At 45.0% G+C, this 26824-nt stretch overlaps 1 protein-coding gene across 6 annotated transcripts in view; it reads right to left on the bottom strand.

The window, feature by feature from the left end:
* Window positions 1-26824, bottom strand: part of DLGAP4 (DLG associated protein 4) — a 102495-nt gene that overhangs the window by 31718 nt on the left and 43953 nt on the right. Inside the window, exon 1 of one of the 6 annotated variants that reach the window (XM_036750556.1) lies at window positions 14032-14354. The exons of the other annotated variants lie outside the window; for them this stretch is intronic. The gene's annotated coding sequence lies outside the window, so the exon portion shown is untranslated. Of the gene's footprint in view, window positions 1-14031; window positions 14355-26824 lie in introns of those variants that run through there. 6 annotated transcript variants of the gene reach the window in all.

Here is a 26824-nt window from a genome sequence, read left to right as displayed (position 1 = left end):
TTCCAAAGGGAAAGGTGATGATAAAGTCATTAGATGGGATTTTTCTCATCTCTCTTCTAACTTGGCCTTGAAGTGAGTTTCCCTTTAAAAGGACTTTAAATGTGTTGTGAATACAGCAGTCCTGTTGGAGTGGGTCCCAACACACCACTGGCAGAATGTGAGTTAGAAAAGACCCCAAGGGTCATCCAATTTAACTTCTACCCAAAGCATGAATCTCTCCTAAAAATTAGTATCATCGAATTTAAAGCTGGAAGGGGCTTTATAGCTCTGCTCCACCTACTTCATTTTAGCCAGACAATGAGAGTATAGTAGAGAATATGCCAGCCCCAAGTCAGCAAGATTTGCATCCAAATTTCAGCTCTGTTACTTAGTAGCTTTGTGACCCTGGGCAAAGTCATTTAAGTTCTGAGTCATTGTTTATCTGTAAAATAGGGATACCGTCTGTGGTACCTACCTGACAAGAGTTATCATTATGTAAAATGCTCTGTAAGCCCTAACATTAGAAGGAGCAGGGGGGCATCAAGTGACTTTGTTCACTTTTCTTAAATCTTTAATTTGGGATTTTATTATTCCTCTAATTATTTGTAAAAACAATTTGTAACATTCATTTTAAAAAATTTTGGGCTCCAAATTGTCTCCTTGCCTCATCTCCTCCCCCACTCACTGAGAAGGCACAAAATCTGATATAGGTTATACACGTGCAATCATACAAAACATATTTCCATGTTAGTCATGTAACCTGACTTTGAAATAAAATATTACGTTAATATGAAAATTTTCATATTATCTCTATTTTATCTTATGTATTTTTAAAATGCACTGTGTCAATAGTACAACTTGGTTCAGGCTTAATTTTAAAGAATAATCTGTTAGTAATTTTTTATCTTTAATAATCTTCATTAATAATAATAAAATTCTGATCTTTCTAGTGTTAAAATATTATATAAACGTTAGTTATTATTATGAGGACAGATCAGAAAATCAAGGAAGGTTCAGAAATGAACTGGTCTGCCTAGGGTCACATAGCAGTAAGTGGCAAGGCGAGATTTTGAACCCCTGTTCTTCCTGACACTGGATTGAGTTCTTTTATATATGGAATATTCCCCAAATCTGGGTGAACACTCCACATCTATTTTCCCATGGTATCTCTTTATACTGTAGCTTTTAAATTCGCTTCTGATTATAACTTCCATCCTCTCTGGGCAGGTGTGAGCCCCAAAGGAAATGCTTGTTTTATATTTGCAAGTCTCTTGAATGTGGACAATAAAGTATTTTGCTGGTAACGAGAGGCCTGAATAGTCAAAGATGATTCTACTCAGGGGATGATGCAGGAGAAGTCTGTTTGCATGAATTGAAAAAGTCATTGCTTTGAGCTGAGGATGGGGGTGGGAGGGAAGAACAGGGCCCCTGGGGATCAGGCAGCCTTATCTCTGATACCTCAATCTGACAGCTGGGCAAAACAGGCCCAGAAAAGAGAAGGGACTTGCCAAGATCAGTGCAGAGGCATGATTCACACCCAGGTGTGAGGTGTCCCAGCCCATCACTAGCAGAGTAGGGGGTGTTGTATGGTCTGCTTCTCAAGAGCCTTCAGATCAGCTCCGAATGATGCGTGACTTTGAATAAGCCCATTCTTCTCTCTGAACCTTATTTTTTGTTCAATGATCTCCAGGCTCCCATAAGGATGGAAGACTTGCCCACAGTGACCTAGGGTTATAATGGCCAGGGCCATCAGGGCCATCAGATGGTTCCTGAGGCACATTTAGAAAAGACAGACACACCTAGGCCTCTGGACCTCAGTTTCTTCATCTGTAAAATAGGGATGATAACCCAATTAACAAACTTCACATTACATAATAACTAAGATGAACTTGCATCTGGATCCCTTCTGGGAGCTAAGGGACCATAGGGCCTCCTCCCCAGAGACCAGGGCTAGCTCTTGGTAAGAGCTCTCTTTTAGTTTCATTCAATTTTGGGTTTATGCACCCTTTTCTCTTCTACTCCCCTCTCCCTCTGGAGACTTTGCTTAATGTTACACAGCTATTATTAGTGGCAGAATGTGGATCTGAGTCTAGATTTCCTCTTTCTAAGACCAGGGCTCTCTTATACTGGGTTTATTCACAGCAAGAACACCTTGGGCTTGTAGGATTTTTAGAGCTCAAAGGGAATCCAGATCTCCATCCCTTTAGAAACGGCAAGACTGAGTCTACCACAGACAGGTTAAAAAAGAACTCGCTTAAAGTCACACAGATAACAGAAAAAGCAGTCATGGCAGGACCTGATCTGAGGTCTCCTAATTCCAAATACAGAGCAGCTTTTCCCAACACAGCCCCGCCGCCACAGCCCAGGAAGGACACAGGTAGAGTTCCACACCCTCCTGGGCTGAGGCTCACCTTGCTATTTCTGCCGGGTCAAGGACATTCAGAGTTGATGCCTGATGGTGACTTCTTTATCCCCAGGGTCTCTACCTTCTCTATTATACACTCAATTACTGAGGTTGCAGCTGGCTCAGTTTCTTGGGGCAACACCCACTACATCAGCACATACTAAAACACCCTGACCTATATTCTTTCTGCTGACTCCTTGTTGCTAGGTAAAGGTGCCTGTTCCCAACAGTTTCCACCCTACAGGTATTCCTGTCACTTAGGCCCCGAGTGTATACATGGGACAGGAGGTCCTAGTGTCTCTGAAGGAGCCCCTGTTGGGTGGGGCTAACACTGAGAGAGGCAGTTTCTAGTCCTGAGTTTAGCATCATCCATATTAGCCCTCTGGATTAAGGGATTTTTAAGATTTGGAAAAAAAATTGTTGAGAGCACCATGTTGGACCTATTTTAGGGATGGAAAAACTGAAAAGGAATTGTTTAAGGTTCTTCCTCATCCATAAGACATGAAAAAGATCCCATATCTTGGTATACCTCTTGAGAGACTATACCTGCACCCACGTGCTAAGGTGGTTTCTGTCTCGAATCATGCTGGTTTGACATGGGATGATTTCTCTAAGTGGGAGTTTCAAAATATCATGTGCAGATTTGAGGAACTCAAAACATCAACATTTCCCATCCTTGGTGGGCGTGTATTGTCAGTGTGGAAGCAGAAGGGGGGAGGAGTGTAAGCTATAGCAGGCAGATGCAAAGACTCAGAGCTGGCCCAGAATACAATGTCAGATCAATTTAACCAAAGTTTATTAAACGTTTGCTTTATGCAGGGCCCCAGGCTTTAGGGGTGAAGGTGTGGGGATAGAGGGTGGGGATGTGGTGAGATACAAAGACAGAAAAAGACAGCCCCTGCCCTGATGAAACTCCCAGTCCAGTCGTGGGGATAAGACACTTCTATAGTAAGTAGGATGCAGACTAGATTCTGGTATGCACCTAAGAGGTCCAAAGTGGTGCAGAGAACATCGGCATGGAGGATCAAGAGACTTCATAGAAGTGTCAGCGTTTGAGATGGGCCTTCATTGGGAAGGAGTTTGAGGAGGAAGGGATTATGGAGAAGAGGACTAAGGACTAAGGAACAGTGTCAGGAAACCCGGGGTATGTGCAGAGGGAGAGAGTAAATAGCTCACCTGGGCTGAAACCTAAAGAACAGACTGGGCGATAAGGAGATGAAGCTGGAGAGTGCGGCAGGGCAGCCTGACCGTGAAGGGCTTTGAATGTTAACACTAAGGCGGGGCGGGGTAGTAAGTAAACTCTCCTTTGCTGGACGTGTTCGGATGGAGCCTTGAACAATGGCTCCTTAGGGATGGTGCAGGAGGGCATATCTTGCTTAGGCATGGATTTGACCTCTGGAGTCCAAACTCAAAGACCATATGACTAAGTTATACAGGCTATGATCCTGACTCCCCCTCTCCCCCGACTCTCCAATGAAATAATTATACTCGGGGTCATTGTGAAATGTAGAGCATTATAATGGCAGTTATTATTCTTAATTATCATTAGGGTCTCTCCACTTTCCTGTCTGCAAAATGAAGTGGTAAGACCAGATGACCTCAAGACCCTTTCTGGCTCTGACAGTCAAAGAAGATGAGAGATGAAATGGGTCCCATAACATAGAAAGTCAATGCTAGGATGGATTTTTAAAGTTCACCTAGCTAGCAGCCCAAAGGGCACAAAGCAAGTCAGAGGCAGAGCAGAGAACGGAATCTAAGTGTCCTGTCCTGGGCTCTCAGTGCCACACATCTCCCCCTTTACCACCAATCTGTTCACCTGGCAGGCTAGGGAGGGAGCCAGACAGAGCATGCTTAATTCAAGAATCCTGATCTGAGTATCTCCTTTCTACAACTGAAAGCTGATATTGGCCTGGGCTGGGAGGAGGGTGGCCTTACTCTGTTTATAGTACAGTTATCCCTTCCACATTGAGGGGGTTAGGGGTGCTGTGCCTCCACAGTCTGGAAAATCCAGGTAAAAGTTTTTAACCCTCTCTTTGTACCAGAGAAGAAGTCTGACTTATTATGGTATTAAAAGATAAAATATGTTGATATATAATACAAAAATGTATATATATATATATATATATACACACACACACACACACACACACATTTTATACACTTCTGAGTTTCTAAACTTCTTCTGTGTCTTCTGCAAAACTCCCCCAAAATTCCCATTTACAATGACCTGGGATACAGTGAAACTGTGATGGGGAAAGCTGAAATGTGGAAGGGATAACTGCATGTTTTCAGAAAGACAGTAGAGAGAAGTTAAGTTTATTAGGCTATAAGCACCTTGAAGATGCACAACTTGTAGTTTTTCATATCTGTATCTCTAGGGCCAAACAAGGGCCCTAAGAGCAAGGGCAGGCACTAAGTAAATGTTTGATGAATTAAGTCATTACTGGACAGTCTGGCTTAAAGATTGAGAGGGGAGGGGGGGGAATGATGAACACAAGGAGAGTTAAAAGAAGTTGGAGCAGGCAAACAGTCCTCTTTAGGGACACACTGGGGTGGAAAAGGAGACACAGAATCCAGAAATTGGACAGCTTGGCTTCAAGTCCCGGCTTGGGGATTGGGGGAGCCCAGCACATGCAATATTTCACCTGTAAAACGGAGGCATTACTACTTACTGCACTGCCTGTCTCACCACCAGGGTGTTTGGTTGTGATTTTAAAATGCTGAGTTTGACCATTGGTTGAGACCACTTATATAATGAGGGGGTTGGACTAGATGGTTTCTTTTCTACAACTCTTAGATCTAGGCCAGAACTGAATGGTCATATTACATTTGGCTTTTCCAAACAGGCCTCAGTTTCCTTTTCTGTAAAATAAAGGGGGGCAGGGGTAGGGTTAGAGTCACCTAGCTCTTTCTCTACTGTCCCTTCTAGCTCTGAGTTCTAGAATCTGGTCCTTGTTTACCTTCACCCTTTAAAGGGCAGCTGTGTTACAGGTTAAGTAAGAACCAGAGAACAGAAGAGTTTAGAACCCTGGGAACTCTGGTTTCAGCACCCAAGCAACAGGAAAACACTCCATGCTGGCCCTCCTCAGTGGTTCCCATCCACGCCCAGCTCTGGGGGTGGCTGCATTCCTGGGAAGGTGGGCAGGCTGTGGACTGTACACAGACGGCCAGCTGGCTGACCCACCTCTTTGCCCCTCCTCCACCCCGTTGCTAGGGGAGCATCTAGTCTCATGAACAGCTGACACATGGAACTGCTGACTCTGGTCTGGGGAGATTACTCACCTGCTGCTGGGGTGGAGGTCTCTGTCCCAACATGCCTTCCCAGAGTGAGTCTGGGACGCAGCAGAAACAACAAACAATAATAATGGTCACGTTTCTACAGTCCCTTACAGTCTGACAAAGGGCTCTCCCTCGGGGGCCTTGCGGAGGCAGGGAGAAAGAATTAAGTGTTATTATACCATTTTACAGATGAGCTGACTGCCACTCAGAAAGAGGGCAAGTGACTAAGTCAGAAGCAGGAGGCAAAAGAGCTACTTGGCCCCAGGTCCCCTAACTTCACCTATACCGTGTCCCACTTCTGGCCTTTGCTTCCAGATGCAGAGACAGAAGCTGCCACCCAAGGCAAGGCTACTGGAAAATGAAAAGTGAGTTGTGTATCCTGGGGAGTTTCAAGGGATAGGAGAGAGAACAGAATTTAGACAAGATCTAGTGTAGGTTTGACCTCTGGGGTCCCTTCTCAACTCTGAGAATGGATGACTAAATTACAGATTCTAACTCTGACCCTGGCCTCCTCCCTTCTGCCCTCCCCCCTTTTCAGGATTCTCCAGCTGGAGAATTAACAAAAGCATTACGCAGGATACAGATGGGGACAGGAAGAGTTGTGGCATTGCCAGAATAAGGGACAACCAGGTGAAGAAGCACTTGACTTGATCAGCCAGGAGCTCCTTTAGGTTAAAAGCTACTACTACATTTAGACACTTCCCTTCACAGTATCCCAGCCTCTGCTTGAGCACCTCCAGGGATGGGGAAGTCACTACCCGTCTGTAAGCCATTCTTTTAAATAAAACTTGCAATTCCAAGAAGCGGACAATCTCTGAGTATTGGACAAAAACAAAATGACGTCCTGACCGACACTTCACAGGCCCAGATAACAAAAGGCTGGGGAAAATAAGTAAAAGCAAGAATCAGCATGGACCTTATAATGATCTCTTCGAGTTTTATATAATGTTATGAGGGTGGGTGAATACATAGGTTAACCAGCATAAATAAACCAGGTGCGGTGGTTACGGATCTGTTACCAGCAGAGGTTGAGAATGGATGGTTCTCTGGAGCTTAGAAGTTCTAAGCTGCCTAGTAAGTTAAGCCAATGAGGTGCCTGAAGCAAAGTCTAGCACCAATATGGTTGGTGGTGGTGTGTCACCAGTCTGCCTAAGGTGGGGTAAACCAGCCTATCATGCTAAAACTCAGGAGTGCCATTGGACCAGTTAGTGGCTGCCACTCTTTCAGCCTGGGAAAAACAAGGAGACAGAAAAAAAAAAATCCAAAACAAAACCACCAAAAAAAAAATTGCTTCAGGCAACAGACATTTATTGTATCCTAAGATAGTGGTGAGTGGTAGTGAATTCCCTTCTCATTGCTGAGGAGGGGATTTCCTATTCTAGGAGAGCTGGAGTACAGATGCCCTCTGAGATTCTAGGATTCTCTATGACTCTACTGCACCTACAGAGCCATCAAGAGCTGCAGAGAAAGGGCTGATATTCAATTCTGTGTTTTTTTCCTATTATAAACTCACCCCTTTGCTGGCCACAGGGCTAAAAATAAAGATGTCTTCCTTCTTGATTAATGATGGAGACCAGCTACTTTAAAGGCTAAGTTCTTTTTTTCCCCCTTCAACTTGATGGAGCATTTTCTCTTTTTTTAAAAGTCTCTTACTTTTTTCTCAATTACATGTAAATCTTCTTTTAACATTTTAAAAAAATTTTGAGTTCCAAATTCTCTCCCTTCCCTCCTTAAGAAGGCAAGCAACTTGATATATAGATTATAGGTGTGCAGTCATGCAAAACATATTTTTATACTGGCCATGTTGAAAAAGAAAACACAGGGGAAAAAAAGAAAGGAAATAAAGTTTAAAAAATATGCTTTGATCTGCATTCAGATGCCTTCAGTTCTTTCTCTGGAGGTGGAGAGCATTTTTCCTAAGTCCTACAGAACTGTCTTGGATCACTGTATTGCCAAGAATGGCTAAGTTATTCATAGCTAATCATTTTATAATACTGCTGTTATTATGTACAATGTTCTTCTGGTTCTGCTCAATTCATTTTGCATCGGTTAAGGCTGAGTTCTTAGAAAGGAATAGAAAGGGCATTTCTCAAGCTTTTCCCTTAAGAGTCTGCTCTCCAGAAAGCCCAAGAGAGTGGATAAAGCTTTCGGAATAATAGGTCTGTCCTTTTCAAATATCTGTTAAGAATGGATAAGATCAGAGCTGGAACATTCCTTAATTATCAGTTAGTCCAACCCTCATTTTACAGAAGAAACTGAGGCCCAGAGAAAGAAATTGCTTGAGTTAGCATCAAGGAAGAAGATCTCCTAGCTTCCAGGTCTTCAGAATTATTCTATTCCACACTCTCAGAGAATCATCTGAGTGACAGCCCCTCTTTAACAGCTCAGACCTTTCAATTCAGTAACATCTTTATTAAGACAGCTATGCTTGGAGGGCACATGGCTTCTCCAGACAGTCCATTCTATGTTTGGACAGCTTTGGTTGTTAGAAAGTTCTGCCTTCGAGGCAGCTAGGTGGCGCAGTGAGTAGAGCACTGGCCCTGGAATCAGGAGGACCTCAGTTCAAATCCGACCTCAGATGCTTGATGTGTGCACTAGCTGTGTGACCTTGGGTAAGTCACTGAACCCCAATTGCCCTGCCAAAAAACAAACAAAAAAACCCAAACAAGCCACAAAAAACTCCCAACCAAACAAGAAAGTTCTGCCTTCAATGCACCTCCTTTCCTACGCATATACACTGTATAGATTGGTAGATAGCTGATGATAAAGGTTGCTTACTCAACTGCTTTTCCTCCCTTTTTTGGTGATATTTATTAAAAGGGGTGGCTTCACTGAGTAGGGGAGGAAAATATTCAGAAATGTAGGGTGATGCAAACAAAAACACAAAATACATCAATGAAAATAAAAGTGCGTGCGTGCGTGTGTGTGTGTGTGTGTGTGTGTGTGTGTGAAACCCAGTGATTGGCTTAAAAGCCAGGAGACCTGGGTACAATTATCAAGCTCTGACCCTCACTGTTCACGCCTCTGAGTTATCTTGGCTTCTTCACCTTTATAGGGGTGCTAATAAAGTCTTATATGGCCCATTTCGTAGGGTTGTGCAGGGGAAAACACTCTGTAAACTTTAAAGCACTATAGAAATGTGAGGAATGGGATTATTCTCTACCCTCCCTCCTCCCTTCCCTCATTATTCCAGCACTACCTGAGAACCAATGCTTTGCCCTCACCCTCTCACTGAAAAGTTTTGACCCAGAGGCCAGCAGGATGTTGCAGAAAGAGCTCTAGACTAGGACATCAGGAGGAATCAGAGATTTGGGGCTTAAACAGAGTTTAGAAAAGATTAATCTAGTCCAACCTCCTCATTCAATTTACAGACTGAAGAAAATGGCACCTGGAGGGGCAAAGTGAATTCACTCTAGGTTGCACAGGTGTAGGAAGTGGTGGAGACAGGGTTTTGTATCAGATTCTCCATGGCCAGTGTTCCCTCTGTTACTTACTCATATTTCACGTTAAGGGATTGGGAGAAACACCACTAGCAATAAGATTCTTCCACCCTGGTTGCACTAGAGGCAGGACAACAGAGTTCTACGGTTTGGGGGAAATGTAGTTTTAGGGGGTTAAATTTATTTTTAAAGAAATTGTGCTGAGTTTTTAATCCTCACTATACTCACATAAGCTCTGCTGACCCCAGATAGGGAGCTGCTGGATCTTTGGTTGATAACCCAGTGAAGAGCTGAGCAAGTCCATGGGGGTTTTCTGAATAAAGGCTGACAGAATACAACTCCCCCCTCCTCCCTGGCCTTGTGGCTTTAGGGGCTATCCCAAACCTTAAAAGGGGGGGTAGTGGAAGGGAAAGAAGGAGAGAGTATGGTGTTATCAGACCTAGGTTTGAGCCCTAGACCTGATATTACTGACTGGATATACTCAGAAAAGTACACAATTCCACCACTCTGGGCCTTGGTTTCCCTCGGTGAAAAAAATAAGGGGGCTGGCCTAATGACCTAGCTCTGACAAACCATGAATCTAGACTCCTCTCTATTGACACTATGTGTGTCTCTGTGTATGTGTGGGGTTGTGTGTGCACACCCCCCATCCACCGTCCTTTTGGAGGATGCTGGAACAATTGAGCCAGTAGTGGGGTCACCTCCGGCAGTCTTCATCCTCCCCAGAGCCTTCTTCACATAGGGGCCTGGCTCACCCAGCAAGTATTTGGACTCGTCTGCAAGCACTGAGCCCGACGAGACCAGTAACACAAAGTTTAATTCCCAGAATCAGAGGAGCAGGAAAGGAGATTCACAATCCATGTGAGGGCTCTTTGGAAGAGAATGAAGCCATTTCTGCAAGTATTCTCATAGAATATAGGGGGAGGGCATGCCAAAGCCTACTATCATTTTTACAAACTGACTAAAAGACTACATTTTATAAAACTTGAAGAGTTAGCAGCAGAATTTTACCTTTCAGACTTTCTTTCTCCAGGAAAGACTGCCTCTTTTAAGATGGTCTTCCAGTCCACAATGACTGTCTCCCACCCCAGACCACGAGTCTGGTTTTGGGTTTTTTTTTTTGCCAAAGCCCTGTGGGGGCATCCCAGAAGTCTATGACATCACCACACATTTTGTTGTTTACTGCATAATGGAGTCCAACCCTCGGCCTGGCCTAAAGACAGAGGCTTCAGCAACACTTTCTAGTCGGTTCACAAGCTGGATCAAGGGGGCAAACTCTCTTGGAACCAGAGAAGGGCAGAGCTGGAGCTTTCCACAAGTGGAATGGTCTGCCATAAAAGGTAGTGAGCTCCCCATCCCTGGAGGTCTTCGGTTGACTGCTAGTGGAGGACACAGTAGGGGGCATTCTTTCTCAGACATGGGTTGGACCAGCTGCTGCCAGAAGCCCTTTCCAGCTCTGATATTCCAGAAGTAAAGGGACTTGCTTGAGCCAAACATGGTTTGACTAGGAATATAATCTAATAGAAATGTTCCTTTTCATTGTGTGTGACTGAATTAGAAAAGGAAATGACTGTGGGGGTGGGGTGTCTTCACAGACTGCCTCAAATTTTGCTCTTTAAAAAGAACCACTTTGGAAATATTTTACTCCACTGAACACAGATGGCTTTGGAGAGGGGCCATGGAACAACGTTGTCTTTTCCTCTCTAAATATGATCATGATAGGGGCAAATCCACTGCAAAGTACGGAGAGCTCTGGACTCCTAAGAGTGGAGTTCAAATCCTGCCTCTAACACTTACCATGTGACTGAGCAAGTCACATGACTTCTCTCAGGCTGCTGTTTTTTCATCTATAAAATGGGGCTAATAATACCTGGAACAACTCACTGGGCCAACAAATGGACCAAGGCTCTGCAAACCTGAAAGCACTATATAAACACGAGCTACCAGTATTGTTAATAATGTTTTACCTCCTCCACCACGCTACTTGTGGCACAGTGGATAGAGCACTGGACCTGGAGGCAGGAAGACTCAGCTTCATGAGTTCAAATCCAGCCTCTGATACTGGCTGTGTGACCCTGGGCAAGTCACTTAAACCTATCTGCCTCAGTTTCCTCAGCTGTAAAATGAGCTGGAGAAGGAAATGGCAAACCACTCCTGTATCTCTGCCAAGAAAACCCCAAATAGAGTCACGAGGGGTAGAACACGACTGAAAAATGGCAAATGAACAACGTGATGCCAATGCTTGAAACCGCTTATGATCAGGTGACCACAAGCAAAGACTTGACCTATAACACTTAGAAAAAAGAGACAAAAACAAAACCCGAGCATTCTTCTGCACCTACTATCTGTCAGGCACTTTGCTAAGTGCTCTGCAAACATTGCAAATGGAGTCTACAGCACACTAACTTGGATACCAGGTTGCCCCAAGATAGGGAGGGCACCTGAACACTTAGGCATAAGCAAGAATAATTAGTCCATGTCCCTAAGTTGGGGTGGGGAACCTTAGCTTCTAGGTCCTTGGGTGCGGCCCTTTGACTGAGTCCAAGTTTTATGAAGGGGATTTGTTCTGCCACGTTTGAGTCAAAGGGCTGCACCTGAGGACCTAGAGGGCCATGGGTGGCCTCCAGGGAGTAAGTTTCCCCACCCCTGCTCTTAGTTTGCTAAGTAGAGGCCTCCTCTATCCCCTAGGGAGTTCTGCCCTTTTAAATAGGAAGCTAAAATTTTTAAAAATGTTACAGAATCATCATCACCCCTATTTCCATAGCATTTTATCATCTGGAAATCACTTTCTTTACAAAAGCACCAGTTTTAGAGATGAAGAAACTGAGAGAGAAAATAACTTGTAACCAGGCTCACACAGCTAACAGGACTCAAAGCTTGGCCCTCAGTAACAGCATTTGGTGCACGTTCTATTACGTCACATAATGATAAATGTAGCTAATCAGACTCTCAGACACAAAAGGGACCTGGAGAGAATTTGGTTCAACTCTTGATGGAAGCACGCTGAGTCTCCACAGTGGTAGAGAATTTCTGTTTGCATACCTCCAGTGATGAAGAGCTCACTACCTATATCAAGGCAACCCATTCTACTAAAGGAAAGCTCTTCCTTATCCTGAACTAAAATTGACCTTTTCTCCCATTCCGGTAACACTTAGGAAAATAAAGTGTGCCTCACTGTCAGATTTACTCATGTAATAAGGACAAGAATAAGGTGTCATTTACAAAGCACTTTACGTACACGACTTCATTTGGACGTCATAAAAACCCAACTTACTGATGAGCACGGAGAGGCTCAAACAAGCTAAGTGGCTTGTTCATGACCTCCTAAGCCAGTAAATACCAGAGGCAGGATTTGAACCTGGGTCTCCCCAATTTCAAGTCTTGAACTTTACTTATGCTATACACTACATCATGCTTCCTTTCTTTCACTAAAGCAACGGGTGCCCAGGGAGACATAACTTTTCTTCCTCCCCCCTTTCCAAGCAGTATCTCTCCCTGCCTCCAAACAAACATGGTAGAAGCAGATTATGTGAGTCACAGGTTTGCCTAATTCCAAGTCTTGGACTTTATTCATGCTATACATTGTACCAGGAGGTGTCAAACCCTAATAGAAATAAATGGAACCAACCACACAGAAAGATCCCTACAGACTGTATATTATATTGACCTAGAAACAGACACGATAACATTATGTTCTACTGCATTTTGATTTATTTTGTTAACTATTTCCCAATTACCTATTAATCTGACTCCTTGGTTTTTTTGGGTTGTTGTTAAGTTGTTTCAGTTGTGTCCTGTGACCAAGGTCTCATAGCTAATAAATGGCAGAACTACAAGAATCAACCTATATCCCTCAGACCCCAAACCCAGTGCTGCCACCGTATCATACTGCCTAGAGACAAAGTAGAGATTTGCAAGACTGAAATCACAAACCAGAGCAAGATGGGATCCCAGGTATCATTCCGTCTAGCTGTCTTATTTTGTAAGAGCAGAAAACCAATTCATACCGGGATACAGGACTTGTTCAAAGCCTCACGGAGAACCAGGAATAGAATCCAGGTCTCAACTTCCAGGGCAACGATCTTTTGATTATACTAAAACTTTCTAATAATCGCTCCCACTAAACAAGAACAGAAGGAGTTGTGTATTGAGCTGGTAAAACTGATTGTTCTGGGATACCTAAGGGAGGATTTCCTGCTCAGGCACGAGAAAAGCACAATGCCCTTGAGGTTCCTTCTGTATACCTCCTGGAATGGTAACCACCCCCAGGTGGTCCCAGGCTCAGGCTGAAATGGGGAGCCTGTCTGAAGTTACTCTCTGGCAAGGTCTGAATGGTTGAGTAAACTCCAGGGAATGGCTGGCACCTGAGCCAGCTGGGGAAGAGCTGGCGCCAACTCCTATAGGGAACTTACAACAGACTGGCAACCCTGGGAGTTTCCTTAGAAAAGGAACTGAGAAAAATGTCAACCGGAGAAGAGAAAAGCTGCTCGGACAAAAACTACATGAAAACTTAATCCTTAGGTAAAAACAAGTCTTAAAATCCTTGCCAACAGAGAGGGAGAAAGCCCTACAAAAGATGGATATACGACCTGACTAGGAAAGCTGCCCATCTGCTCTTTGAGAAGCAAGCGATCAAGATGCAAAGAATCTTACATATGGAATCAAAGAGCTTTGGGTTCGAATCCTGACTCTGTGATTTGTGTGACCTATATTATCCCCTTTCTGCGGGCTTCAAAATGAGAAGGTTCAACCAGAAGGTCTTTAAAGAAAATCCCAAGTTAAACTGTAGCTAAACCTTCATGGAGACAGATGATCTAACTCTAAGGTCCATTCTAGCTTTATATCCCATGGTCCCCCAGAACTTGGGGCTAATGTTGAGTACAGCAAAGAAAAATCCAGGACCCAGGTAGGGATAATGGGGCATCTTACCTTTGGGGAGGGGAGATCAGAGACCCAACTTCCATCTGAAGATCCCACAGCCCCCACCAGCACTTGTCAGAGAGAGGCATAAGGTAGTCTCTAGGGAGGCTGAGGTTTAAAAGGCTTGACACGCAGGCCGCCCACACCTGTGCCCTCCTGGCTCCCGGCAGCCACACCTTCAGCCAGTTTCCCAAGCACGGTTAACCATCAGGTTGCCAGACTGCCTGGCTCCCCAACCTGTTTCCACCTGAGCCTCCGGGCAGGCAAAGCACTCCACCCAGACCTGCCACTTGAGACTATGCTCAGAGGGACCAATACCAGGAGCCTGAGCCCCAACCCCAGACCCGGATACAAAGCAGTCTGAGCCAGGTGGGGCGGGGCTAGAATACTTCCTGCTGGGCCACCCACTTTCGCTTTTGTTAAAGGGCTGGGGAGATGTTGCATCGAGAAAGCAGTCTTGTATAGGGGACCCAGGGTGCTCTGCCTTCTCTTCCTCCACTCTCTCTCTCTGGGTCCTTCAGCTGACTTCTGCCCAGCTGGCTATACTCAATAAATATAATGCGCTTTCAGACCTTTCTTCCCCTACTGTTGGCCCAATCCCTCCCCCCCCTTGCCCCCGCCCCCTACCCTCCTCCCTCGCCAGTGTCCTCTAAGACCTCCCCCAGGACTCAGAACGACCCTGTTTTAGCATTTTCAACAAACACTAAGCTCTTCCTTCCCCTGATGCAGCTCTTTCACTAAGGTAAAGAGTAACAATTCATTTCTGTGAATCGCACAATATTATAGTATTAAACTACTGCAACAGCTTCCAAATTGGCCTCGCAGTCACCGTTGTATTTCTTCTGTCATCTGCCCCCACCAAAATCTTCCTAACGCATTCCAAACTTTTAGCTGCTGTTCACTGACTACAAAATAAAGTAGCCAAGCCCCAGTTCTGTATTACCAACTCACTGCCCAATGGCCATTTCAAACTAGATGTCCCATAAGTATATTCAACTCAATTTGTCCAAATGAGAACTCCTAATTTTCACTCTGAACCCAGACCTCTTCCAAACCAGAACTCCCCTGTTTCTGCCCAAGGCACCACTAGCCTTTCAGTCACTCAGCAACATTCACTGGTTGGACTCCATGTTCTCCTCAGCTCTCTCTTGCTCAACTCTACTTAGCCAATCAGTTAACAGATCTTGTGATTTCTATCTCCACAACATCTCTGGCAACTGGTCCCTTCTCTACTCTCACACAACGGCTCCTCCTTAGAGCGCAGACCATCATCTCTCACCTAGTTCTTAGAATTGGTCTCCCTACCTTAAGTCCTTACCCTGCTGGAAAACCACATTGTGTGGGGTAAATAAAATGTGAAGACTTTACAGGGAAGATATGTATAAATATATATCTATATCTATACTAAGAAATGTTCAAAAAACAAAAATTAGGGAAGTGAAAAAAAAATTCCGAGGCCTTGAGAGTCTGATGGCTCAGCCTCTGGGAAAGTTTACCCTGAAACTTTTTGTTCTTTCTTCTGGTTCTGGTTTAAAGATTTGCTCAGTAAGAATAGGGTCACTGTGACCTGCTTTCCTTTACTGTAAAAGTACTGTAGAAGAATGGAGAGGGTCTCCCCCTCCCCTTATCCTATTCTCCTTCTTCAGATTTATAGATGTCACCTCAGTTGCAATCATTAACTAAGGGAATGGGAATTGGAGTTTCTGTGCCTCAATTTCCCGGTTCTTTGTCTAGCTTTTGTGCTCAGATTGTAAGTCCACCTCCCAGCCAATGACGATAAGGGTCAGAGGTGGGCGAGAATTCTCTTGTGTTAGGTATAATTATTGGTGCTTTGCCCCTTGTAAAGCGCCTCCCTTGCTAGATCTGTGCTAGCAGAGGATGCCCAGTTCTCGAGAATTGAATAAAATTTATTTCTGTTCCTATCCTGAGATGGCTCCTTATTAACTTTTAATTGGTGAGAGTCTTTCATCCCACACAACATGGTTGTCAAAACTGTTTCCCTAAAGTGCGGGTCTGATATGCCCCCTGCTCTATTCTATCTCCAGCGGCTTCCCATTGACTCAATCAAAAATAACTACCTGTTTGGCATTTAAAGTCTCTCACAATCTGGTCCCAACCCACAGGGTCTGACCAAATTAGCCTCCTGACTATTCATTCGATTCCCCCTCACTGTCACACGCTAGGGATGTCCTCTCCCATCATCACAGCCTTCTGGAATCCCTTGTTTCCTTCTAGTCTCAAGTGCCACAAAGAATCAGATATTGAGGGAATGCCCAACAATTACGGAATGACTGGACAAGCTGTGATATGACTGTGATGGAATACCATTGTGCTATTAAAAATGATGAGGGGAATGGTTTCAGAGAAACCTAGGAAAACTTATTTGAACTGATACAAACGGATGTAAGCAAAACCAGAACAATGTACGTAGCAACAGCAATATTTTAATGATCAACTGTGAAAGATTTGGCTATTCTAATCAATACAATGATCCAAGACAATTATAAATGACTCCTTAGGAAAAATGCTCTAGAGAAAGAACCAACGAGCTCTGAGCGCAGACTGAGGCACATATATTTTTTCACTTTCCTTGAAACATGGCAAAAATGGAAATGTTTTGCATGACTTCACAGGTATAAAAGGTATCATACTGTTTCCATTCTCAGTGGGTGGAGGACGGGCTGAAGGAAGAGAAACTGGAGCTCAAAATTTAAAAAAAATGAATGTTAAAAAATAAAAATCCTAAAGAGAAAAATCAAACAGCTCAAGTACCACCTTTTACACAAAGCCTTCTCTGATCTCACCAGTTACTAGCTAGCACCTTCTCCCCCATATAACCCTGTACCATTTTGTAGGTATACAGACAGCATACAGTTTTCCCCCAGAGAGAATATAAGATCCCTGAAGGTAAGCACCATTTCTGTCTTTGTACGTTCCACTGTAAAGCACAGTACCTGGAACATAGAAGACAGTACCTGACTGTTGAAAGATACAGACCACTGACCTTGGCATTCAAGGCCTTCCACAATTTTGACTCCAAACTTATCCCATGACTCTTCACTTATTCTAGTTTAAGGCAAATTGAACTATTCTCTATCCCTGTCCTGTATCCTCCTCTCCCCAGCTCCAGTACGATGTCATGGGAGTGGATGTCATGTGAGTGCTAACACTGTGTAAACTCCCAGCTTTTATTCAGTTTCCTCTAATCTTTAAGTCCCTCCCTTTCTTCAATGACTATCAGTTATTTACTTGTCTCCCCCAGTTAGACAGTACTCTAGCCATATATTCTTAGCATGGAGCCTAGGGCCTTGCATACAGCAGGTGCTTAATAAAAGCTGGCTGAATGCTCACTTTGGAGATGAGGAAAGAGGTTCAGAGGACGATGTGAATTGCAGAAAGAAAACAAGGCAAGGGATCATTTAGAGCACTGGAGGAAGTCACTGCAGGCTGGAACCAGCCTGGACTGAGAGAGTACAGCAAGGGGGTGAGGGTGGGGTGGGAAGGAAAGGTAGGACTTGGAGAGGTAGGAGGGAGGGTACTCCAGGCAAAGGGGGCAGACCTCAGGCAGGAGCCTATGCTCATTAGTCATCAATGAATCCTAACACCACATCTGAAATCTGATCTGCAAAGGCAATGTAGTTTAGTGCAAGGAGCTAACTGCTGATTGGAGAGTCAGCTCTGGTCTTAACTGTGTGACCTTGGCGAGTCCTTTGTCCGAGCTGAACACCAATTTCTTCATCTGTTGCAGGGGGAGGAGGATGGGAAATAACCTCTGCCAGTGCAATTTGTCATCCCCCATTGGCGTGACCCTCCTGGCCAAGGTGTGAGTTGAATACCAAAACAATAAACAAAAAACCCTTTGAAAAACATTTAGCTCAGGTTGTCCATGAGTTTCAGAGCTGCTGGGGAGGAGGTAGCAAGCTTGCTTTTCTTGACCCTAGAAGGCAGAGAATTAAGACGAGTGGAAGGAGTTACAGGGATGATTTCCCTAGGACTCAGCTGTTTGAGCACAGAGAGCTTCCCCAGGGGATAATGAGCTCCCTGCCACTGAAAGTCTTCAGGCTGGCATTTAAAGCACTCTACAATCTGGTTCCCATCTACCTTCCCAGTCTGATTTCACATTACTCTCCTCCTCATTTACTCTCTGCTCCAGCTCCAATCAAGTTACCCTGCTGGCTGTTCCCATACACAACATTCTGTCTTCCTCCTCTGGGTGTTCAGAACAAATAAGTGGTCCTCTACCTCTGGGATGCACTCTCCCCAGGCTTCCTCCAAAGCATAGCTCAGGTCTTTCTACAAGAGGCCTTTCCTGACTTCTCCCTCCCCACTCTACCCCTCCCCCAGCAGCAGACTCACCTTTAGAAATTGCTTTGTACTTACTGTTTCCTACCTCCATTTTATGATCCTTGAGGGTAGGGATTTGTCTTTGTAACCCTAGCACTAAATAAATGCATTTTATAATATTTGCTGAACTGAATTTTGGCAGAGACTGGATGACTTCCTGTCAGGGAAGCCAAAGTGATCTCTGAAAGGTCTCCTTCAGCTCTGAGATTCTCAGTCTGCGCTGGGTCATTTAAGGGAAGTGGGAAATGATGTTCCATCCCCAGCTGAGAACTGATTACACTTCAGTCTGCTCCCCCTGGAACAAGAAGAGTGAACACTGACTTACTTCACACAGTACCTGTGCAGAGGAAAGCAGCTTTGGGTGGCCAAACCAGTGGTCTAGCAAACCGGAAATGGTTACTGGTGGGGAGCTGTTATCCTGGTCGTGCCACCGACTGTGGTCATAGTAACCCTGGGCAAGTCGCTTCCCATTTCTGTGGGCGTTACTTTCCTCCTTATTAAATTGGGGATAACATTTTTGGGGGAGGACTTACTAATGAAAACGACTGTTGCTAAACCTGCTATTCAAAAAACAATCAATGGCTTCCACATTCCTTTGGAGAAGCAGCTTTTGACCAGCCCATCTCAGAAGCTCAGGACACAGACTGCCAGAGCTGGGGACGGGGTGTTGGGGACTTCAGAACACAGGATGTCAGAGCTGGTGGATGGGGGAACCTTAGAACAGAGAATGTCAGACCCAGGGGGATCTCAGAGATCCACATCTACCTCATTTTATAGATAAGGCAACCAAAGTCCAGGGAAGGACTTTAGAGGCAAGGATATTCAGAGCTGGAAGAGACTGCCAGGATTATCAAATTTAGCACATATGTGAATGGGAATTAGATTCTACTGTAGGGGTTCTTAACCCCTCTCCATGGATCATGGACCCCTCTGGCAGTGTGGTGAGGCCTGTGGATCTCTTCTCAATGTTTTTAAATGCATAAGATACATGGTATCGCAAAGGAAACTTTTACTGAAAGTCACAGAAATGTATACATAACTATGTGAGTGTTTATGTACATATATATGTATATAAATGTTCACGGGCCCTAGGTTAAGAACTCCTGCTCTACAAGATTCTAATACCTCCAACTTTAATACCTCAAGCCTTCATCTGAAGACCTTTGGTGATGGGGATCACCTTCCTCCTCCCAAGCAGCCCATTTCACTTTTGGATAGCTCCTCCTATGTTAAGCTAAAATCTGCCTTGAACTACTTAGTTCTGTTCCCCCCAATCCCGGCAGAACAAGTCTAGTCCTTTCACATGCCAGACCTTGCAATACTTGAAGATGGTGATTATGTGTGAGCCCTCACCCCCCTTCCCCAGCCTTCTCTTCCCCGATCTACCTAATGTTACACAGTGAGTTAATGGCAGAGCAAGCGAAGAAGCCAGATTTCCTCATTCCCAGTGCTGGGCTCTTTCAAGTGCCTAACTCTAGTACTGCCCAACTCTTAATAAGGTACACTGTCATGTGACTGCTAACATTATGTAACCTCTAAGGCTCCAGACCTAAGAGAAAAGGAGAAACAAGATGGAAACAATTTTCTGCTTGACCTTGGACAAGTCCTTCTGGTACCTGAACCTCACGGTCCTGTCAAACGAGAGGGATGGAATGGAACCTGCCTCCCAAGACCCTGCCCCCGGCTCTGACGATCCCTGAATCTGGGACGTATTTTCTCTTCTTTGACCTGTGAGACTTCCCTGGCCCCTTAGCATCAGCTCACCAGTGTAAACTCAAGCACAAGCACTCTCAGAGAAAGGTGAAAGCTCTTGGTAAAGGCTGAGGTCTTAGCTGGAGGCTATTGCAGCATATAAGTTGCACCAGGGCCAGGGCATCGGTAAGAGGCTCAGGCTGTCTGCAGGCCTCCCAGGCCCCCAGAGTCCAGTGCTGCCAAATGCTATGGAGTCTGTTATCTTTTTCAGCAGTTCCCTCCTTTCTATACGCATGGCCTCTGAAGAGCACCTCTCTCCTTGTCATTGTTCTCACCGCCAGTCTAGTCCCTTCCAATACTTCCTGAACAGGCTTCAGAGTATTTAGAGATGGGAGGGCCCCTAAAGACCACCTAGTACAACCTCTGCCATTTTACAGATGAGAAAGCTGGGTACTAGAGGTAGAGAGATTTCCAACGCACTGGGTAAGGAGGCCTCCTCTCATTTCAGAAGCCTTTGTCTGCAGCGTACATTTTTGGGGGGTGGGGGGAGAAGAGAGGCAATCAGGGTTAAGTGACTTGCCCAGAGTCCCACAACTAGTGTCTGAGGCCAAATGTGAACTTAGGTCTTTCTGATTCCAGGGCCAGGGCTCTATCTACTGTGCCACCTAGCTGCCCTTGCAGTGTACATTTTAATAGTTCACAAATGTCAGCTGAAAGAAACCCAAGAGACCATCTAATCCAACCTGTACCTGAGCAGGAAACTCTCTACTGGACAGATTTCTGGGAAGTGAGCACTGGGTACCTTCTTGGAAACCTTCCTGGATGGGGAGAAGACAATGTTTCTGCCGTGACCCTCGCTGTTTCAGTTCAACTAATCCTTAGAGAGCAGCCCTGTTCCCTCCCCATCAGGGTTACCTTCCTGCGGACTCTCCTTTCTAGCTTGTCCAGGTCCCTCTTAAAACATGACACTCAGAACTGGAATGCAGCTCTCTGGATGAGACAAGGGACGGTGGCTGTGGGAGACAATCATGTTACATTTTTGGGGGAAGCCACATCACACACTTGATACATACCAAGCTTGATTCTCTTTGGTCTGATACTTTGTAATGTAGTGGTTTTACATAGGAAGGTTTTAGGTTCCCCAAAGGCAGGGCCTGGACAATAAATGGAGGCAACCTAGTCCAAACACTGGTCTGAGAAGTCAGAAGATGTGGAGCTGCAGATCTCTAATCCTCGGCTCCTCCTTCTCTTAGCGGGGTGACTGCTGATTAGACATTTCCCCTTTCTGGGTCTCAGTTTTCTCATTTGTAAAATGGAAACTAAAACTACCTGCCTGCTGGAAAGTTGTTGTGAGGTTCAAATGAGATAATGTAAGCATAAGGCTCTTAGAAACCAGCGCTATTGTATGATGGGGCTATTTCATAGGCGCGGTCTCCACCTTTGCCTTTAAAATCAGGGTTGTTGCTTTTTGTGGTGGCCAGGAACTAGAAACAAAGTAGATGTTTGTTGACTGGGGAACGGCTAAACAGACTTGGGAACAATGGATATAAAGAATACAGAAAATGGGAAGACCTTTATGAACTGATGCAAAGTGAAGTAAGCAGAACCTGGTAAACAATTCTACACCTTTCCCCACCACTAAAGATGAATGCTATATAATGTCTAAGCTTGGCCCAGGAGCTGAGAAGATATAGCCCACTCCTCTGTAAAGGGGGGGGGAGCTATGGGTGTGGAACATCGATGTGCTGTCAGAACTCAGTTGGTACATTGGTTAGTTTTACTAAATTACCTTTTTCCTCTTTCTTTTTCATTCCTTATTAAAAGGGATGACTCTGGAGAGGGGAGGGATACATTCAGAAATGACATAAAAACAGTATCAATAACCCCCCCCCCAAAAAAAACCCCAAACCAACAAACAAAAAACAGGAAGTGGTGCTCATGGTTGTGGTACCTGAGACCACCACATTTCCAACTGATCACTGGCTAGGCCTGGAGAGCCCAGGATTACAGACTCTTCACCTCCAGGCTTCAGAAGGCTTGTGGAGCCATGGGTTACTCACAGAAGAGTCATACCCTGCTTTTAAAACCCCCATCTAGTGACAACATGCTTGGGAGAGGAGGATCTCAGCACCTGATCGTTCATTTAGGTGACTGGGCAGAGCAGGGAGGGGTAAGACAGTGAAGAAAGGCTGGCAAGGTAGGGTGGAATCCGGATGGCAGAGGGCCCAGGCTTCTTGGGTAACAGTTCCGTTTCAGTAAAGATATTTAAGCTGAGGCTGAGTAATCCTTTGTCAGGGACATTGTAGGGGGAATTCCTGCTTAGGCATGAATTGGATGAGATGCCCTCTGAGGCCCCCTGCAAGCCTGAGCTTCGAGCACCAAGTAAATTATAGCTTCTAACACTGACCACTTCAGGACACTCAGATTTAATAGAGGAGTTGGCCTGATCTGATATGTTAATTTCCCTTCTGGCTTTAACATCTTATGACATAGCATGAAAGAGGTGGAAAATATCTTAAGAGATTATTTCAAAACTCTCATTTTACAAATAAGGAAACTGAGGACTAAAGAAGTGAGTGACTTGCCCAAAGCTAAATAGCAAAGCCAGTAGTTATTGTTTTGAAAAGCTGCTCGATGTGGAGAATCTGGCCAGTGATTCATCTTTTTGCCCTTCCTTTTTTATCCCCCTTCCTTTCTACTTCCAAGGCCTCCTCCTAGTCTAAGCCTGGTCCAACAGTACAGTGGAAGAACACTGGGTATGAAGTTAGATGATGTAGATTCCAATCCTGCCTCCAGTACTTAGTACCTGTTTGACAGTGGGCAAAGTCACTACACTAAAGCTGTAGCCTCCTCATCTGTAAAAATGGGAGAGTCAGAGCTGGGGGGCTTGGATAAGGGATTCTTAAAGCTCTTTTGTGTCATGGGCCCTTCTGTCAGTCTGGTGAAGCCTTCTCAGAATAATGGTTTAAATGCATAAAATAAGATGCATAGGATTACAAAGGAATCCAAAAGGAATCCAATTATATTAAAATACGTATCCAAATAGTTTTTAAAAGTATATGAACTCGGGGCAGTGAGGTGGCACAGTGAGTAGAGCACTGGCCCTGGAGTCAGGAGGACCTGAGTTCAAATCCAGCCTCAGACACCTGACACACTTACTAACTGTGTGACCTTGGGCAAGTCACTTAACTCCAACTGCTTTGCTTTCCCCCCTCCAAAAAAAAAAGGTATATGAACTCCAAGTTAAGAATCACTGGTCTAGGACTTCATTTTAAAGGAGAAAATGAAGGCCCAGAAAGGGAAGTGACTTGTCCTAGGCCCTACAGGGAAGTCAGCAGCACAGGTCCGGAACTCCGATCTTCCCACTCCAGAGTTAGTGCTCCTTCCCTACATCAGGTGGCCCTCTTATCCTCGGAGCCTAGGAAATGCAACCTCTTCAGAGAAGCCTTCCTCGATCTTCCCCTCCCCGATGTGCCAAGCTCTCCGTCACACTTTCATAGCCTACACATGGCTGGCGATTTGTGTTGTGTGTCTGCTAAATACAGCCCCTGCCCTGCAGACAGTCCCCTTAGACCGAGTTCCCTCAGGGCTGGACTGGGGTTGACGAAGCATTTCTTCCCCAAACACCATCCCATGTTGAGCCCTCTCTACATAGCAATGGGCATATGCTTGCTGAATAGAGCCCTACCTTCCTCTACCGATAGGGGGGGTATACAGTCCCTCAACTTCCCCCAGGTATCCTTGAAAAGGCACCACCCAGAAAAGACCCTAGACTTTGCCCACCATCAAGTTTCAAGAGGTCAAATGGGGTCATCAAGAGATTCCAGCAGCTGAAGCCTAAGAAGAGGCTGAGGCCAGGCCTGGCTGGCCCGCCCAGCCAGCTGGTCATGAGCACTTCCTGGAAGCTGGGAGGGAGCCTGGGCAACTCCCCGACACAGCTGCATGCGAGATCATGTTTCCCATAGCAATGCCAGGGATGCTCAGGGCCCATGACCGACCCCAGAAGCTGAGAACGGGAACACTGGCAGGACCTTTAGAGGAACTCCTGATTGCCGGGAAGCCAGATGAGATGATGTTGGGCAACGCAAAGACTTGCTGCACTTGGGAGTCAGCCCCTGCTTCTGCTGAAAATGCCTCTAAATCGAGTATCACCTATCCAGTCTTCCTTCCTATGATTATCCCACATGCTGCTATGCTCCAGCCAGTCTGGAAATGGAGGCTGGCAGGATGGCATAATGGAGAGAACACTAAACACAGACAGGAAGACAATAGCTACCTGTGCGACAGCTTAACTTCTCCTCTCTAAAAAGAGGGGTAGGGACAGACTAAATGGCCCCTTCTAGTTCTTTATCTAGCATTCTGGGACTCTACTATTATCTTCCCATCTCGAAGCCATGAAGTTACCCACTACTGCATTTGCTTACAATGTTTCCAGAATGCCCTGTTCTACCGCTGCCTACTGAATTCTGACCCATTCTTTCAAGTCCAATTCAAATGCCACCACCTCCATGAATCCTCCCCTGATCAAATGAGAGGGTGCTTTCCCCCCTTCTCTGGATTAGATGGCCTCTTAGGTCCCCTCCAAGAGTCTGTCTTTTATTTTCATAATGCTTTCATATCTTTCTAATGTGCTTATTCAAATAATTCCATGTGTTTTATTTACCACTGTTTGCATCTGATTCCCTTTCAAGGCTATGAATTTTCAGAGGGGAGGAATAGTGTTTCATATAAACTTCAGAGGCCTCCAGCACTAACCCCTGTAATGTTCCTTTTGGTATTCAATCACAGTCTGTCTCCCTGAGATTTTTAATTATAAGTCTGGTTGCCCCAGCTGAACCAGACGGTCCTGGACAGCAGGGAGCAGATCTCCTCCCTCCCATCCAAGCCTAGCCCAGAACTGGAAAGCAAGCACGGATGCCTGCTTTACAAGTATGTTCACTGAACAAATTTTGTCATTTGAATTAAATTGATCAGAGTTTCTACAACAAAAGGAGACCCTATATTGAAGTGCTTCTACTCAGCTTTTGTTGTTCAGTCATTTACAGTGGTGTCGGACTCTCTGTGATCCCGTTTGGAGTTTTCTTGGCAAAGATACCAGAGAAGTTTGCTATTTCCTTCTCCAGCTCATTTTACAGATGAGGAAACTGAGGCAAACAGGGTGAAGTGACTTGCTCAGGGTTGCACAGCTAATAAAGGTCTGGGGCCGGATTTGAACTTGGGAAGATGAGTCTTCCTGATTCCAGGCCCTTAGCTCTATTTTGTCACCTTGCTGCCCTCAGCTGCTCATATCCTAAAGAGGGTGATTCTTTCAAAAGACCCAGGTTCAATTCTTGTCCCAAAACATCCTAGCTATGAGACTATGCTTGTATTTCTTCCCTTCTCTGGCCCTCAAGTTTCTAGCTAGGCTGCATTAAATCTCCAAAGTTTCTCCCAATTCTAAGTCCTTTGAGCCCTGTGTGTTGTGCCCACTGAGGTGAGTGTAAACAGCTCTCAACTGGGAGTTAATTCTAATCCCAGGTAGGGCATTAACATACTTGGGCACAAGTGACCTTGGGTAAGTCCCTTTCCTTTGCTAGCTGGCTAAAGCATTTATTAAGTGCTTATTATGTACCAGGTAGTAGGCTAAGGAGAAAGGGTTGGGGTGGGGAGTTGGGTAGGATCTAAATCCAATCAAGCAACTCAAGTCCCTGCCCTCAATCTATGTTCTAATTCTAATGAAGGAAGGAATTCTGCTGGGTTCCAGCTTGATTATCCATTGCCCTCTCTCCTAAACTCCATGGTCCAGCCAAAGTGGCCTCACACCTACCACTCCAAATCTGGGTTTCCATGACTTTACAGCAACTGTCCTGAAAACACCTGCACCTGGTTAACATCACTCTCTCCCTTTCCTGATCAATCCTCTCAGGTCCTGGCGTCCAAACTCTCCAAATTCCTTGTATCTATTTCATATGCATTCTGTATACACCATTTTATGCACATGTTGTTTCCCTAAATAAAACATAATGCGAGCAGGGACTGCTTCATTTTTTGTCTTTGAATCCTTATTATAAGGTGCTGGGGAACCTGTTTCCCCTCTAGGTCCTCAAATATGGCCCTTTGACTGAATTCAAACTTCACAGAATCCCCTTAATAAAAGGATTTGTTCCATAAAACTTGGATTCAGTCAAAAGGCCACATGTGGCCTCAAGGCTGAAGGTTCCCCACCCCTACTAGCACCAAGCACAATACGTGACATACAGTAGGTGATTAATAAATGTGTGTTGATCTGTAATATCAAGGGAATCATAAGAACCCTCTGGCATCTTATGAATGAGATAGCTGCAGACATTCCCTGCTATTACAGGAAGAGAAGGCTTTTTTCCTGATGAGGATAAATGAGCAGTAACAGCACTTAGTATTTCCATTACACTCCTGAGTAGTGCACATAATCTCAGTGTCAGAAGGGACATTAGGGTCAGAATGGGCTGGAGACTTGACCAAGGTCACACAGCAAGTTAGTGGGAAGAAACAGGACTACAAATCAGGACTCCTGACTTCTGGTTCAAGGCTCTGTAGAGGGCCAACAGATTATGGTATGATTAGGCTTTAATTTCTTCTTGTGTCTATGACCCTTTACCATGTGGTACAGACCTGAAAAAGGTTCATACCAGACAGATGCGCCACATGAGGCTGCTTTTCCAGATTTCTTTGAGATCCAAGGGTAACATTACAATCAAAGCAGATGCATCAAGGAATGAAAATATTCTGAACTACATATCTAACTTTT

The sequence above is a fragment of the Trichosurus vulpecula genome, chromosome 3, assembly GCF_011100635.1.
Source record: "Trichosurus vulpecula isolate mTriVul1 chromosome 3, mTriVul1.pri, whole genome shotgun sequence".
Lineage (NCBI taxonomy): Eukaryota > Metazoa > Chordata > Mammalia > Diprotodontia > Phalangeridae > Trichosurus > Trichosurus vulpecula.
The sequence above is the reverse complement of the archived record's forward strand: the minus strand, read 5'-3'. Positions and strand labels throughout refer to the sequence as shown.